Below are 13,178 nucleotides of genomic sequence, written 5' to 3' on the forward strand. Positions count from 1 at the left end.
GTTCCGTCATATGAGGACATGTGAGAAGGGACCATCTATGAGAAACGGTTCCCTTACCAGACACCAAATCTGCCAGCACTTTGATCTTGGACTTCCCACCTTCCAGAACTGTCAGAAACTGGCCAGGCACAATGGCTCACATCTATAATCCCAGCACTTTGGGAGGACGAGGCAGGAGGATCACCTGAAGTCAGGAGGACCTAGGGGAGTTTGTCTAAACACTTCTCGAGTCATTTTAGTAGGACAAACCAAATAAAATGGTGCTAAAGGCAAACATTCAATATATTTCATTTTAAACTAAAAAATTAACATATAAAATGTCATGCAGAGCAGACACCATTCTTTTTTTTTACATATTTACAATTTTACATATTTACTTATCAATATAATTTCTATCTTTACAATTATAAAATTATTTCGAACTGTGGAAAAGTGGTACCATTTAATTTCCTTGAGCATACACTTTGTAGCATTCGTTTTGTCCTTTAAAAGGCAATTATTTACCAAACCACAGTGAATGCCAGAGGAAGCACATAGGAAAATCATGGAGGGAAAAAAGATTGAGACAAAATTTGCACACAAGCCTTAAATGAATCTGTATCAGTAACTCAAATAAATAGTATTTTATTATTAACTAAGCTTCCCCTGCTAGGAAAAACAAAACAAAACAATCCCCATATACTGTACCTTTAAAAATGCTCTGACATTTATAAGCAATTTAGTTACATTCTAGATCCCAATCAGTTGAGTGTAGTAAGGGCTACCTATAATTTAGGCTCAAATAAATACTCTCCATGTAAACTGTGATCATCCTGCACAAACTTGAGGTTGCAGTGGTGGAGGAAGTTTATCATTTTCAATGTTTTCAGAGTCAACAGCTACTAACGGTTGATTTGGAGGCTTAATTTCCAGCGGGTATTTCTCAACAATGTCTTGAACTTCTCTTGTAATTCCATCTGTCCAATCTATGAGGTCTTTTTCCAGTTTCTTGGCTTCATTCATGATCCTTTCTTGTCGTTCATTCAACTGAGACAGGAGATCCAAGTTCTTATACATTTGCTTGACGCCTAAGCAAGCATCAGGAGACCAACTCTCAGCTTCTTGCTTCCTGGGAGAGGTCTGGCCAGACATGTAGCGATCAAAATCCTCCTGACTTAAATTCAAAGACTGGGCGTCTAACTTCTCAATGAAAGCCACGGCACAGCACTACAGGAAGAGGACGTTAATACAGTCATATTAGGAAAGCTACGCATACTCCAATTGATTTGTAAAAATCTTTTGATCACAGAGAATTTAAAATAGAAGCAAAAGTAAACAAAACAAACTCATGAACTTCCGTGTAATTCAGCCTCAAAAATTACCTACTCCTATCCCCGGTCATGCTTCCTGTACATTCCCAGGAGCTCTGGGGCCAATGTCTGGGTGCAGCCTCCCCAGGTACACCATGAAGCCATTCTGTCTGAGTTTTCCCAGACCTGCTATCCCCACCCAGGATATAGTCCCCGAGTGGGTTCCTCAAGACACTGGTATGGCATATGGACCTCTGATCCTCAAATAAATATTTTAACATCAAGTGGTTAAAAGAACAGCTCTGAAGCAACAGAACCTGAGTTGACTGTCACCTCTTTCACTTAACAACAACAGTGAGTGACCCTGGGAAAGTTACTTAAGCTCTCTGAGGTTTCTGTACCTGTAAATGGGGGGAAATACCATTCAGATTTATTGTGAGAATTAACAACATAACACATGTCACGGGCTTCCAAGAGGCCTGCAGTGAGCAATGAATACATGGTAGCAATTATTAGCACAGAAATGCCTGTAATCCCAGCTACCTGGGAGGCTGAAGCATGAGAATCGCTTGAACCCGGGAGGCGGAGGTTACAGTGAGCTGAGATCACGTCTTTGTATTCCAGCCTGGGCAACAGAGACACTCCATCTCAAAATAAAAAAGATATATGAGTACCTCTAATCTCATTCTACATGGGCCACTTAAACTTTTTTAGTACTACGGATTAAACCACCATGTACCTGGGAGGATGGAAAACAGTGTGAATAAAGGTGAAAGCATCTGATCAAGAGCATTCCCAAGTCCCTCCACCTGCAAATCACCCTCCCGAGATGCTGGTGACTAGAGTAACACGTAGCTGAACACAATGGTGGAGGGTGATGAGTGATGGGGGCAGGTCCAGGTTTGGAGGAACCTGAGGAACTTTTGGAATCTACTTACAGGAAAAGGAAAAAAAGTGACAAATACAAAAGTAGGTATAAATGTGAATACATACTTAGAATCTAGAAATAAATCATGACATATTTCTAGAGATTCATGTACCTGTTTTGAGACATTTTTTGGCAATTTATCAAAAATGCTCCCTATGCATCCTGGCTTCCCCTCCCCATCTCTTAGTTCCTAGGCTTTCAACACAAAAAACCAAGTCCATAAGCTGCCCCAAGGATCCAAATTCATTAGCTTCACAATATATTCAGTTGAAAGCAAATAAGCAGAGTTTACTAGGAAGAAAAAGAAAGAATTCAGGTCAGGAGCAGTGGCTCATACCTGCAATTCCAGCTCTTACGGAGGCTGAGGTGGGCGGACTGCTTGAGCCCAGGAGTATGAGACCAGCCTGGGCAACACAGTGAGACCCCATCTCTAAAAAAAAAAAAAATTATCCCAGTGTGATGGTGCATGCCTGTGGTACCAGCTACACAGCAGGCTGAGGTGAGAGGATTGCTTGAGCCTGGAGGTCAAGGCTGCAGTGAGCTACGATTGTATCACAGCACTCCAGCCTGGGTGACAGAGTGAGACTCTGTAGAAAAAAAAAATCATAAATAAAAGAAAAAAAAAGGTGGGAAGTATTCAGCCTTATTAACTGATACATAATTAGATACTGTCTTGCCTATAATCAATAACCACTGTAACAACATAATACTTGAAAATCATTTCACATCCTCTGAACTGACCTGTAAAAAAAATCTCAGTATTCAATTCTTAGAACTTGAGAAATAAAACAAAAAAAATCAATCTTAGATCCTCTATAAAAATGAATTAAAGTGCAAGATTTGCCTTCTTCATGGTTGAAGAGGCCCAGCCAAGTGAAGGACTCTTCTACCCAGGACCGTGGGGAGTGATGCCCAACACATGTCATCTGTTTCCGTAGGACAAACACAAGCTCTGACCAAGTGCTGGGAGGCAGAGTGTCTGTATGGCCTGGTCTTTGTGCTCCCTGATGCACAGTGAGCTTCCTCAGCCATGCTGCCTTCTCAAACAGGAGCATTCACCTGTCATGGGCCTGAGTCACCTGTCACATCCCCAAAACCACCACCTTCCTAGTCCTTCTCTACAACACCAAGAACTCACTTACTCACCAGATTGGTGAAATAGTAGCCATCCTCTCCAGTCATCAGTCGGCTTGGATTGCAGAAGCGCGTGATATACTGGATATTAGACTGAAGGGGTGGGGGGTCTGTCCTTCAAAACGATGTAGATGAGGGTGGGGAGGAAGTCATCCGCTGACGCTGGCTCGTTCTTGGTGATCTTGATGGCACTGAAGATGTGCTTGCTGCACTTGGTGACGCAGGCCAACTTGTCTCGAGGCACACGCTTGGAATCCATTTCAATGATATCTACAAAGCAGAAAAGACAGTATTTCCCATGAAAAAAAAATCACAAAAAAGAAGCAATAGGAAAATCATGTTTTATCTCTAAAGTTATGAAGGAATCCTCACTAACCCCCTTTCCAGGAGTTAACTTAGTGTATACATGACTTACTAAATATGATCTCATACAGAAAACAGAAACAAGAGCCAGATACTACACAGTGTGCCCTACAAGCACATTTCTCTAATCCTCAGATTATGCAATGGATACTCATATTTTTTTCTTTTTCTTTTTTTTTGAGATGGAGTTTCACTCTTTGTTGCCCAGGCTGGAGTGCAGTGGCCTGATCTCTGCTCACTGCAACTTCCGCCTCCCAGATTCAAGCGATTCTCCTGCCTCAGCCTTTCAAGTAGCTGAGATTACAAGTGCCCACCACCATACCCAGCTAATTTTTGTATTTTTAGTACAGATAGTGTTTCACCATGTTGGCCAGGCTGGTCTTGAACTCTTCACCCCAGGTGACCTGCCCACCTTGGCCTCCCAAAGTCCTGGGATTACAGGTGTAAGCCACTGCGCCTGGCCAAGCCCACACTTCTAATCACAATGTAAGCTGCCTCTGAGCTCCATGGAGAAGGAAGAAGTTGTCTGATAATCTTTTTATTGCTTCTGTGCTTGTTACATTTTAGAATGTTTTCGACAATCTCAATTTGCATACCGCTTTTTAGAAATGTGGCTACCACACAAAGCATCTTTCTACTGGATGCGAGAATACAAAAATCAGCCGGCGTAGGGGTGCATGGCTGTAGTCCCAACTACTCTGAGTTGGCTGAGGCAGGAGACTGGCTTGAGCCCGAGAGGTTGAGGCTGCAGTGAGCTACGATCACACCACTGCACTCCAGCCTGGGAAAGAGTAAAATCATGTATCCAAAAAAAAAAAAAAAAAAACCTATTGTCGCCGCTGGCTGAGCGTGCTGGGCCGGCCCCGCTGTGGGGCCGCGCGGGGACGGGCGCGGGGACAGAGCCCGGGCGCCCATGGCCTGGGCCGACGCGGCTGAGCGGGCCTGCGTGCCTACCCCCGGCGCTGGCGCCCAGCACCGAGGGGCTGCCGCTCGCCTTCCTGCAGAGCCTGCGCACCCTGTTGGACATCCTGGACGACCGGTGGCGCGGCTTGCGTGCACCTGCGCGAGATCCAGTCCCGCTGGCAGAGCGCCAACGTGCAGGACCTGTCCCGCGGGATGCTGGAGGGCCTGCGCCAGGTGGCCACGGCCGGCGCCTACCTAACCTTCGAGCGCTTTGTGGCCGGCGTGCGCACCTCGCCGCTGAGCGCCAACTGCGGCCTCCGGGACCCCACGTGCGCCCCGGCCCGGCCTGGGGTTTGCGCTGGACAACGAGCCACGGATGGTCCTGGAGAAGCCCCTGCCCAGGTCCAGGCGGCGCGGCCCACAGCCCGGAGCAGCTGTGCGCCCCAGCAGAGGCGCCGTCCTGCCCCACGCAGCCTGAGCGGTCCCAGAGCGCGAGCGCCGACACAGGTGCATCGGCCTGCAGGGCCCTAGAGGTGGACTCAGTGCCCGAGAGGAAATCAGAGGCACACCATCACCACCGGCATGGACTGCGGCCTGCTGAAGCAGATGAAGGAGCTGCAGCAGGAGAAGGAGGTGCTGCTGCAGGGTTTGGAGATGATGGCAGAGACGCGACTGGTACCAGCAGCAACTACGAGTGCAGGAGCGCCAGTGCTGCCTGGGTCAGAGCACAGACAGCGCCGACTTTGGGGCTGCAGGGAGCCCCCGCCCACTGGGGCGGCTACTGCCCAAGGTACAGGAGGTGGCTCAGTGCCTGGGAGAGCTGCTGGCTGCGGCCTGTGCCAGCCGGGCCCTGCCTACTTCCTCCTCCGGGCCCCTCCGCCCTGCCCTGACATCCACCTCGTCCCCCCGGGCTGACAGCAGCAGACTATCCTTATGCTGAAGGAGCAGAACCGACGCCTCACCCGGGAGGTGACCGAGGAGAGTGGGCACATCATGCAGTTGGAGCAGGAGAAGTCGGCTTAAGCAGCTGTTTGAGGCCCACGCCCTCAGCCAGCAGGATGTGGGGGGACCTCTGGACTCCACCTTCATCTAGCCCGTGTGGGCTGAGCAGACCCCCAGGGCAGACCTGGCACTCAGCCTTCAGGGCGGGCGCCCCGTCGCACCCTGGCTCTGACTGGAGAGCCCCTGCAGGCCCAGGCAGTCCCGGAGTGCGGGCGCCTTCCTGCCCCACTTGCCATCCAGGCACCCCAGGCTTGCCCCCGGCTGGTCTCCGCACCGAGCCCTCGACTCGGTTTTGGCTCCTGGTGCTGACATACACTGGGGCTCTCTTGAGTCCGCATGGTCCGCAGTTACTACTGCCGCTGTCAGGGGACAGTGGGGGACTCCTCCACGAGTTACCGCCTCCCCGTTTCCAGCGGTGCTGCCCTGGGTCCCATCTCCAGGAAAGGCAAGGCTCACGCCAGGCTGCACTTCCGACAACGGCCAGCAGAGGGGGGCTGGGCGGCTCCGATGCGGCGCTGAGGCTGCACCCGAGACCAGGGGTGCAAAGGCAGCTTCCTTCCCTCAACCAGGGCACCAGGACAAGGTGGCTGTCGCTAAGACAGGGGCAGATGGAGGGGGTGGGGATGGCCTCTAAGCGGGGGGTGCCCGCCTGGCAGCGGACCCCCAGGGATGGCGGTCAGACTTCGGGTCCCGGCCAAGGCTGAGGGACTGGCTGCAGCGGATCGGGGAGCCAGGCAGGCGACAGCTTAGCCTGCATATGCCTCCCGCAGACCCCGGGGTGATAGCCTTCCTCATCCTGGCCAGGAGGCTGCCCCCCGTTGAGTCCCACAGAACAACCTGTGAGCCTGGCTCCTCAGGAGGGAGTTCAGCCTGGGCCCTCAGGCACGTCCTAGGCAGAGCCTGTGCCCCCAACTCAAGATTCCCAAGGTCTGGGGTCCTGCTCACCCCCCCCCCCCCCCCCCCCCCCCGTTTCCCCCCACACCCAGCCTGGCCCTAGGTTTCAGTAGGGAGAGGCCACTTCCCTCAGCCAAGAAAAACGAGAACCCCCAGGGTATAAGAGGAGGCTGGGGTAAGTCCCCTTGGGCGTCACTCCCTGCCCCCCTGCCTAGGCCCACTCCTGTTGGTGCTGGGGTACGCACTGGTGGGAGGCCCTGCTCAGCCCATCCTGGAGGGTCCCAGTGCCACCAGAGCCAGGTGCATGGCAACATCATGGATAGGTTCTGCAGCCCAGGGCCCCCCAATGCAGGGTCAGTGTGTGTGGGGTGGGGTGCAGGGACCCCTCGTGCCCAGGGCACTTTGGTGCACTGTCCCACAAGGCACCCCTGTCTCAGAGGAGGTGTTCTGGCAGGCAGCATGGCAACTCCCTTCCAGAACCCAGCTCCACGTTAACCCGCCCACAGCAACCCCTCAGAGCCACATCCCCTGCTGCACCTGGCCTGCAGGGGTGTCCCAGGACAGGCCCAAACCAGCCCAGCGTGCAACTGCCCTCCTACCCTGAGGATGGGAGTGAGCTTTCCAGGGGACATAAGGACTCCAGGCCTGGACCTCCTGGGAGGGTAAGGGAGTAGGTCCTGAAGGCCTGTGCCCCACAGCCCCAGCACTAGGTGGACTGCAGTGCAGTGGGTGGACCAGCAGCAGCCTGGGAGAAGTCACCACCACCCCACCCCCGTCAGCAGGCTGCAGTCAGACCATTAGGGCCTCCCCACATCTGCCTTTGAGGGTGCCTGTCATGCCCTGGAAGATCCTAGCATCTTTACAGGACTGGAGGCAGGAGACAGAATGGTGTCTGCCCCAGGCTCGCAGATGGTTTGAATGGTAAGACAGGGTTTTACTGGGTGAAAAGGAGGAAAAGGGGGAAACGGGGACTCTCACAAGGTCGAAGTCCCTGCTAGAGTGCTTTCTGCCAGCAGCTAGAATCCCAGGTTCTACACAGAAAGAAGAGGGGCCAGGCTCCCCGCTGCTACAAAAGGCTGCGCAACTTCCCGAAGCTCCACGCCAGTGCACAGGCCGGTTGGAGTTTTTCTGGGGACCCCTTCCCACCTAGCAGTCTCACCATGACCATCTCATTCTTTTTGCTATATCTACATAGTCTTAAATAGATTTAATACATGTTTTGATAATTTACATATTTTATAGACATTTCTATTTATCTAACCCACTGAATCATTTTTGGTGGCTTTATAACATTCCATTATATTAACTGACTTATTCGACTCTTCTCTACCACTGTGTATTTGAGTTGCTTCCCCTCTTTCATTGTTGTGCATCGTAGCTATCTTCTTTTCGGTTACTTCTCTGTGATACATTTCGAAAAGTGGCATTAACTGCTTAATAAGAATAAATAACGTTATAACTCTAAGCATCTATTGCTACTCACACTCCTCAGAAACTCAGTGCACACTGTCATTAACCACGTGTATGTGCTTATTTCCCTATGGCCCTGACAACATTGGGCTTGATGATTTTCATTTGGTTTTACTGATTTTATAGGTGTAATATATGTATTTATTCCTCACTTTCTGCCAAAGAACATTTAAAGTCTATGTAAAAGATAAATGCAATTCAGCACAACAGCACAAAATAGGTATTAAACAATTTTTTAAAATTTTAAACAATAGGCCAGATGCAGCAGCTCACCCTGTAATCCCAGCACTTTGGAGAGCCGAGGCAGGCGGTTCACCTGAAGTCAGGAGTTCACAGACAAGCCTGGCCAACATGGTAAAACTCTGTCTCTACTAAAAATACAAAAAATAGCCAGGCGTGGTGGCATGCTCCTGTAATCCCAGCACTCAGGAGACTGAGGCAGCAGAATCGCTTGAACCCGGTAGGTGGAGGTTGCAGTGAGCCGAGCTCGCGCCATTGCACTCCAGCCTGGGGGACAAGAGCGAGACTTCATCTCAAAAAAAAAAAAAAAATTTAAACAGTAAGTAAACAAAAACAAACAAAAGAAACATGGAGAGACCCCAAAAGCAGAGCCACAGATGACAAGACAGAAATGTTTTCCTGGAAGATGTCTAAATTAGTCAAGAGTCAGCCCATACATCTGCCTCTAACTAAACTTTTTAGCAATCATCACTAAGATGAAAACAGTTACATAATTCAGGGTTCAAAAGACGAAAGCAAACGAATTCTTCAGGTGAAATTCTGACAGCAAAATCAAAAATTTCTCCCAAGGGTTCTCACAAGGATGTCACAGTAGAAGAGCATGAATAAGGCCAAGAACAAACCCCTGGGACCGGCTGTCACAGACTTCATCTACATAGGCCATTGACATCACACGCCAAGGGCCAATACATCCTGTGGAAGCCTGCAGCAGTCTGACAGTCTGGCTTAAGTCTAAAAGGATGGCAGGACTCTCGGGGTCGCGGGCAGTCACCTCGTTCCCTCAGTGAAAAAGGCCAAAAGCACTCACGGCACTTTGTGATCACCGTGACTGCAGCCCTCGTTACTGTCGACTGCTTACCCATATCCATGCCATTTGTTGAATTAAAATTGATCCCTCGTCTATAAAGGCCTAAGTACACCGGGCGCGGTGGCTCACGCCTAGAATTCCAGCACTTTGGGAGGCCGAGGCAGGTGGATCACAAGGTCAGGAGATTGAGACCATCCTGGCTAATACGGAGAAATCTTGTCTCTACAACAAAATACAAAAAATTAGCCGGGCATGGTGGCACGCGCCTGTAGTCCCAGCTACTCGGGAGGCTGAGGCAGGAGAATCGCTTGAACCTGGGAGGCAGAGGTTGCAGTGAGCCGAGACTGCACCAATGCACTCTAGCCTGGGCGACAGAGTGAGACGCCATCTCAAAAAAAAAAGAAAAAAAACCAAAGCGTAGGTACTACCTTTAGTGAAGTTTACATATTTCACTATATTAAGCTCATTTATATTCATGACTTCCCACTGTTGCCTTCCACTTTATCTGAGTTTTATTTTTTATTGCACAGACTTTTAAAAAGTTAATACAATTAAGCCTTTTACCTGGTCATTAAAAACAATTCTTTTGGCCAGGTGCAGTGGCTCACACCTGTAACCCCAGCACTTTGGGAGGCTGAGGCGGGTGGATCACCTGAGGTCAGGAGCTTTGAGACCAGCCTGGCCAACGGGGTGAAACCCCATCTCTAATAAAAGTACAAAAAGTAGCCGGGTGTGGTGGTGGGCACCTGTAGTCCTGGCTACTTGGGAGGCTGAGGCAGGATAATTTCTTGAACCCGGGAGGCAGAGGTTACAGTGAGCCAAGATGGCACCATTGCAATCCAGCCTGGGCAACAGAGTAAGACTTCATCTCAAAAAAACAAAACAAAACAGAACAAAAACAAAAACCAATTTTTTTTTAAGTTTTTAATTTTCTCTCTTTATTTTTAAAAAATATACAGAGACAAGGTCTCACTATGTTGCCCAGGCCGGTGTCAAACTCCTGGGCTCAAGTGATCCTTCTGCCTTCACTTCCCAAAGTGCTAGAATTACAGGTGTTAGCCACTGCACCAGGGCAAAACAATTTTTTGAAAGTTCAATTTTAGCTCCTCTCCACAGCTGAAATACATGTTCTAATCTACTTCCCCACCTCCAGAGTCTGGCTCTCTCACACAGGCTGGAGCGCAGTGAGTGGAGTGAGCTCACTGCAACCTCTGCCTCCCAGGTTCAAGCAATTATCCTGCCTCAGCCTCCCAGCTAGCTGGGATTACAGGTGTGAACCACCACGCCCAGCTAATTTTTGTGTTTTTGTTTTTTGAGACAGTCTCGTTCTGTCGCCCAGGCTGGAGTGCAATGGTGGGATCTCGGCTCACTGCAACCTCTGCCTCCTGGATCAAGTGATTCTCCTGCCTCAGCCTTCTGAGCAGCTAGGACTTGCCACCACGCCTGGCTAATTTTTGTATTTTTAGAGACAGGATTTCACCATGCTGGCCAGGCTGGTCTTGAACTCCTGGCCTCCAGTAATCCAGCTGTCTCGGCCTCCCAAAGCTCTGGGATTAAAGGCATGAGCCACCACACCCAGCCTATATCCTAATCTACTTTCTTCTCAATTTTTTCATGTTTAGCTCTTTGATTTGGCTGGAATGTAAGGTGCATGGTACGAAACACATAACTAAAATAAACTCTATACAGGAATCTGTCAGCAGCAGCAGTTAGTAAAGTGCGATCTTGTTCCCCCTCCTCCTCCCAGTTGTCATATAAATTGCTCCTCATAAATTAAATCTATTTCTGAAATCTCTGGTTTATTTCACTGTTCTGTATTTTCATTTTTTACCCAAATCTCATCTAGGTGTGATGACTTTCATTTTAGAATATATTTAAAAGTCTGCTGGATTTAGAAGCCTCCCCACTTCACAAATTCTTGCTTTTTACCGCTCACCAAAAAAAAAACATATAGTATATTTGTTTCATTGTTTTTCTAGAATAAATAATGTAACATTTTGTAATTTAAATGATATTTTAAGTATTTATACTGACCTGCAAAGTATTTTTCTTTTTCTTTCTTTTTTTTTTTGAGATGGAGTCTCGCTGTCACCCCAGCTGGGGTGCAGTGGCATGATCTCAGCTTACTGAAACCTCTGCCTCCCGAGTTTCAAGCGATTCTCCTGCCTCAGCCTCCTGAGTAGCCGGGACTATAGGTGTCCTCCACCATGCCTGGCTAATTTTTATATTTTTAGTAGACACAGGGTTTCACCACATTGGCCAGGCTGGTCTCGAACTCCTGACCCCAAGTGATCCGCCCACCTCAGCCTCCCAAAGAGCCAAGATCACAGGTGTGAGGCACCATGCCCCGCCACCATCAAATTGTCTTTTAATTCTTTAGATGAACTTCTAATTTGCTACATTAAATTCTCAATATTTAACATTATTGCTGTTGTCTTTAAAAATTATTATTTAAAAAATATGCTAGGCTGTTTAATTTTCTTATCACTAGTATGTACACTGTAAGTAAATTTTTTAGACTTATCTTGCCATGTTGCTGTATTTGTACTTTTATTACTGTTCTGTTTTCCCTTGGATTTTCCTAAGATTATTTTTTCATGGATTTCCCAAAAATTACATTTGCATTCATTCTAAAAGCACTCATTACATGATGAGTAGAACTCAAGCCACTGTACCAATTATACAAAAAGGACAAGAAAATGCTCAGACGGCTTTCAATTTACATGGGAAGACTGAATGCAATCATTATTAATATTCTACAATTACAAACAAGAAGGACAAAGTACCGTGGGGCACACTGTAAGTCTCACTTTTTCTTACTGGAGCTGTCTCCTTCTCTAGATCGGTACGGTGGTAGCAGCAGTAAGTGTGCTTATTTTATACTAACGCCTGTGGTGAGACAATGGTGACCAGATCTTTCTAGCGATGCTCGCGAGAAAAGTTGTTACCTTCCTGCTCTGCAGTGTGAACCCAAGTAGATCCAGAACTACTCTATGAGAAAAGTCCTGATGCTACCCACCCTACCCCCACAGTTGACTGAAAGCAGGATGGGCCTCGCTCTGAGCATGCTCCGTAGGTCAAATGCGTGGGTTTTCATTACCACCACCCCACACCTCTATTTCCAGTTCTCCAAGGAGACTTCCATCTAGCCCTCACCTATGAATTGATGAAATATATTTACATTATACATTCTCTAAGTTTCATTTCTGTACTAAACTAGATCACCAGACAAATATATCCATGGACTACACTTTAGATCTGCTGGCGATATTTTTTCAGAGAACTAGTTTTAGTTTTAAGCTTGGGCTTTTTTTATATTTTTAGACAAGAGTCTTGATGTGTTACCTAGGCTGGAGTGCAGAGGTGCCATCTTGGCTCACTGCAACTTCTGCTTCCCAGGTTCAAGTGCTTCAGCGTCCCTTGTAGCTGGGATTACAAGTGAATACCATCGCACTGGCTAATTTTTGTATTCTTAGTAGAGACGGGATTTTGCCATGTTGAACAGTCTGGTCTCAAATTCCCAGCCTCAAGTGATCCTCTCGCCTTGGCCTCCCAAAGTGCTGTGATTATAGGCATAAGCCACCACGCCCAGCCTATGCCTTGACTTCTATGTAGGTAATCACAGTAGTAGCTACATTAAGAACATGTTTATGAACTCCAAGTACCATCAAATTATGACCCTGTTCTCTCAATCTTATTTTAAATTCATTTTGTAAACCTCAAATCCTTTCAATAAGCAGAATGGGTCTATATAACAAAAGGACTACTATTATGAAGTGTGAGGATTTTTCTTTTTCTTTTTTTTTTTTTTTTGGAGACAGAGTTTCGCTCTTCTTGCCCAGGCTAGAGTGTAATGATGTGATCTTAGCTACTGCAATCACCACCTCCTGGGTTCAAGCAATTCTCCTGCCTCAGCCTCCTGAGTAGCTGGGAGTACAGGTGCCTGTCGCCACGCCTGGCTAATTTCTGTGTTTTTAGTAAAGACGGGGTTTCACCATGTTGGCCAGGCTGGTCTTTAACTCCTGACCTCAGGTGATCTGCCCACCTCAGCCTCCCAAAGTGCTGGGATGACAGGTGTGAGCCATCACAGCCAGCAAAAAATGAGCTTTTGGTTTTTTTTCACTATTAAGACCTCAAGTCTAACTTT

The 13,178-nt window shown here is 48.0% G+C and overlaps 2 pseudogenes across 1 annotated transcript in view; one reads left to right on the forward strand and one right to left on the reverse strand.

Annotated features, from left to right (window-relative positions):
* Nucleotides 1-271: 271 nt before the first annotated feature.
* The window catches only part of LOC112620258, a 41,999-nt pseudogene continuing 29,092 nt past the window's right edge, over nucleotides 272-13,178 (reverse strand). Inside the window, exons 4-5 of the transcript XR_003118497.1 lie at nucleotides 3,364-3,621; nucleotides 272-1,206 (exon numbers count right to left, since the gene is read on the reverse strand). The product of XR_003118497.1 is annotated as a rab5 GDP/GTP exchange factor-like (transcript). The remainder of the gene's footprint in view (nucleotides 1,207-3,363; nucleotides 3,622-13,178) is intronic.
* Nucleotides 4,628-5,710, forward strand: LOC112620253 (annotated as a pseudogene).

The sequence above is a fragment of the Theropithecus gelada genome, chromosome 3 (assembly GCF_003255815.1).
Source record: "Theropithecus gelada isolate Dixy chromosome 3, Tgel_1.0, whole genome shotgun sequence".
In the NCBI taxonomy this organism is placed as follows: Eukaryota; Metazoa; Chordata; class Mammalia; order Primates; family Cercopithecidae; genus Theropithecus; species Theropithecus gelada.